At 49.1% G+C, this 4073-nt stretch overlaps 1 pseudogene; it reads right to left on the bottom strand.

The window, feature by feature from the left end:
- Positions 1-812: 812 nt before the first annotated feature.
- On the bottom strand, positions 813-2757 carry LOC113567137 (annotated as a pseudogene).
- Positions 2758-4073: the final 1316 nt, after the last annotated feature.

Raw genomic sequence — 4073 nt, 5'->3', positions numbered from 1 at the left:
TTGGGGGCAATCTCAGCCCCGAAGAGGTTGAATTGGCGGTTGCTATCGAATCGATCGGTGATCGCCCTTACAAACCGAACCGTGAACCCCTCGTTCAGCATACTGCTGCGAATCCAATCCGGCAGCATGGAGTGGGAGAGTCCTCGGATGAGGATCCTCAAGCCACGTTCCTGGCTGGGCTGATGCCCGAATTCGCCGTGCCGGATGTCATCGTCGGTGGTAGTGGCAGGGGTGTTTGTAATGGTGATGGCGGTGGTGGTGTTGGTGTTGGTATTGGCAGGTGTATTTGTATTTGTGTTGGCGTCATTATTTGTATTGCTATTGTTGGTATTGTCTGTGTGAATGGCTGGTGATTGACTATGTATTGGCTGTTTTCGATGTTGGTGATGGCTGTGGGTCTGGCTATTGGCATTTATAGTGGTGGCAGGGGTCGTCTGGAATGCTTCCTCTCACCCTCCTCATCGTCGCTCTCACTGACGATGAGGGTATGGCGTCGCTTTGGGGTGGCTGGTGTTGGTGGTATTTGTGGTTGTGGTTGTCGTGGTATTGGTGTTGGCTGGGCAATGGCACGGATCGACTCGCTGCTCGAGCTCAAACCAAGTTCGATACGCAACGGGCTCGATCCGGTCGTGTGTGTGTGTGTGGCGGCCCGTTGGCCGTTCTGTCGCTCCGCTCTTGCGCGTCGGCTTGCTGGCTCTCCTCTGTCTTCTCCCTCTTCCGTTTTGAGTGGCTTTGTGATGTGTTTTTACTATGCGAACAAAACTGACAGTCTCTCAAATGAGAGAGTTGTTTTTATTTTGTTTATACCGTTGAAATGGCATATTATACAATAAGTGTGGCGCCTACTGCTTATCTACATATGTGTAGTAGCAGACATGGCTGTAAAGTGGCTGGGTAACACAAGTTACGGTATTGGCTTGCATTGACAGTTAAGTCAATTAAGTCACTTAGTCAGTTAAGTCTCCTCGCGAGAGACCAGTCGCGACTTTTCAGTCTCTTGGTGGGCCTTGACCTCCTGCTGGTAGCGACCCTGGGCCGCCTTCAGCTCAAAGTCGAGACTTGCATGGCTCTTCTCCAGCTCACTGATCCTCTCCAGCAGCGCGCGGTTATCCTCTTTGGCCTTCTGCTCGTTCTCCAGATTGCGCTGCGTCTCCACCAGCAGAGCCTCCGTCTTCTTGCGCAGCTCGATCTCCTGCTCCACCTTCTGCATGGCCACCTTGTAGTTGTTCTTTCGCTGCGCCAGATCCTTCTCGTACTCGGCCGCAATGCGCTGCAGTTCGACCTCACGCTTGCCGCTCAGCTCGATCTTGTGCCGCAGGCTGGTGTCCTGCTTCTCCAGAGCATCGGCTCGGCCGCGCTCCCTCTCGAGCAGTGCCTCGAGCCGCTTCAGCTCGTTGGAGTTGGAGGTACGATGGCGATGGTTGTGCCCATGGCCGTGGGCATGGTTGTTGCTGGCGTTGCTGTTCACCGAATTCGGCTCCTTGGCCTCGGCGTCGACGGTGTCGCTGGACAGGAGCTGGTAGTCGCCCGTGTAGGTGAAGCCGATGAAGGGCAGGTGATTCCCATCGAAGCCCTTCGGTACGGGGAACACCTCCTCGGGCTTTTCGTCCCTCTCGATGTCCTCAAAGTTGCGCGTATCGTCGTCCGAGGTTAGCTCCGGCACAACCGGCGGCACACTCTCCCTGATATTGTCAAAGGACCAGGTGTCGTTTCTGAAGAACGGATGCGCCTTGATATCATCGATGCCGTAGCGGCCCAGACGCTGCGTCCGATCTGTGAGGAATGCCCGGATCAGGGCCTTGGCCTGTTCGCTGATCTCCACCTCCTGGGGGAAGCTGAGCGAGTTCTTGTGGTCCATGATCTTGCCGTAGGTGCCCACCAGTGAGTCCGCGTAGAAGGGCGTCTCCCCGAAGAGCATCTCGTAGAGGAAGATCCCCACCGACCACCAGTCGCACTCGCGGCCATACTCATTGTCGACACCCTGCGACTGCAGCACCTCCGGACTGATGTAGTCCGGCGTGCCGACCGCATTGCTGGACACCACCTGGCCGTTGGCGCCCATGCGCATGCAGGTGCCGAAATCGGCGAGCTTCAGATGCCCGTAATTGTCGAGCAGCATGTTGGCCGGCTTCACGTCACGGTGCACAAAGCCCATGTTGTGAATGGTGTCGAGGGCCAGCACCAACTCCATTGTGTAGAAAATGGCCCACTTTTCGGGTATATCGTAGTCCCCCATCAGCGAGACAATGTCACCGCCGGGCATAAAGTCCATCACCATGTACAGGTATTTGGAGTCCTGAAATGCAAAATGCAGTTGGACAATCCACTCGGAGTTGGCATGGGCCATAATGTGACGCTCCTCCCAGAAGAAGGCCGAGTCCGGGCGCTTCATCATCTCAAATTTGGACAGCCGCTTCATGGCGTACACCTGGCTGGAGGACTTGTGCCGCACCAGTTGCACCTCTCCAAAGGCCCCGGCGCCAATTAGCTTAATGAAGTCGAAGTCCTCGACATTCATGCGCAGCTGATTGATCCTCTGCGCCAGGGGTTTATATTTGGCAGCATACTGTTCGATGTTTTTCAGCCGCTTGAGCGTGTCGTGGTCGCAGTCGCTGACCAGGGCTGATACCGTATCCAGCAGGCAGTCCACATTGCAAATGCTGGTCGGATCGCGCATCTCGCGCTCGAGCGTGTTCGCTCGACGCCGCCTTTCCACATCCATGGCTAGAACGTCCCAGTTGGATAGTTGCCGTCGTTGTTGTGTTTTGTTTGCTTAATTCAGCTATGACAGTTTTTTCTCGGATTTTTTGAGTTGTTTGAATTACCTTGTAATTCGAAAGTGGTTCATATTGTATGTTATTTATATGTACTAATTGGTTGGTACTGGTTGTATTCAGCAATCGGACAAATGTATTATTTTTTGAAGTTATTGTATTTGCTACATAAATACCAGGTTGAATTTCCTGGTTTGGGATCAATATGGTTTCTATATCGGACGTTAATTCTATTTTTCTGACAACTTGTGATCTTGCTGGTAGAAGAATTGTATTGTTACCAGAACTGTATGTTATTGGAACATAAATTTTAATTTTTATATTATTTGGTCGTATTATTAACCAATCCTCTGCAGGTTTTAAGTCTATTAGGCAGTTTAATTCTTTTATAATATCAATGCCTATTATTCCATCACACGGAATTGCAAAATTTTGATTAACTAAATGGAAATTGTGTGGAATTATGTACTTATCCGTCTGTAGCTCTATTAGGGTAAGGCCTTGGGATGTTATTATACCTTCCCCTATTCCTTGAATATCTATTTTATTTTTTGTTTGAATGTCGTTAAAGACATCTGAATTTTCTTTTAATAATGATATATTGGCACCTGTATCTATAAGGAATGTAAGTTGTTTTCCTGTTTTAGAATTGAGGAATGCCACGAATATATTGAGATTGAGGTTGATTGTGTGAACCGCTGGATTTTTTAATTTAGTGTATCTAAAGGATCTTGGGAGTCTCCAGAAGCTGTCTGGGTAACACGAACATTGTTCTGTCGTGTGTTTCCATTGCTATTGTATCTTTGGTTGTTATATATAGCCAACACGACCTCTATTGTTATTATAACTATTGTTGTTGTAAATATGGTTGTGGTTGTAACCACGACCATTTCCTCCACCACGATAGTTACCTCGAAAGTTACTACCGCGGTAGACTTGTCCTTGTCTGGTGTACAATATTGAACTTGCGCTACCAGTCATCTCTGTACTACACTGTATATATTTTGCTACGGCATCATTCATTGTTGGGAATGTGCCTGCTTCTAGTATTGTTTTGAGTCTGCCGTGCTCGCAATTTTTAACCATTGTACTAATGGCCTCTTTGCAGCTGAACTTATCGGCGTGTTCCGCTGGCAAACCCTCATCAATGTATGATGCTTCTAGAAGTTTTCTCATATCATCAATCTCTGTTGTGAATTGGGCGGCTGTTTTGCCTTTTTGGCATACTTTTGCCATTTTAGCCTTTATAACATCTGATGACTCTCCGACAATAGTGTCTTGCAATTTCTTTATTATTGC

This window comes from Drosophila persimilis, unplaced genomic scaffold (genome assembly GCF_003286085.1).
Source record: "Drosophila persimilis strain 14011-0111.01,24,50 unplaced genomic scaffold, DperRS2 tig00001923-arrow-arrow-pilon, whole genome shotgun sequence".
Lineage (NCBI taxonomy): Eukaryota > Metazoa > Arthropoda > Insecta > Diptera > Drosophilidae > Drosophila > Drosophila persimilis.
Note: the sequence above shows the minus strand (reverse complement) of the source record. Positions and strands in the feature narration are given on the sequence as shown.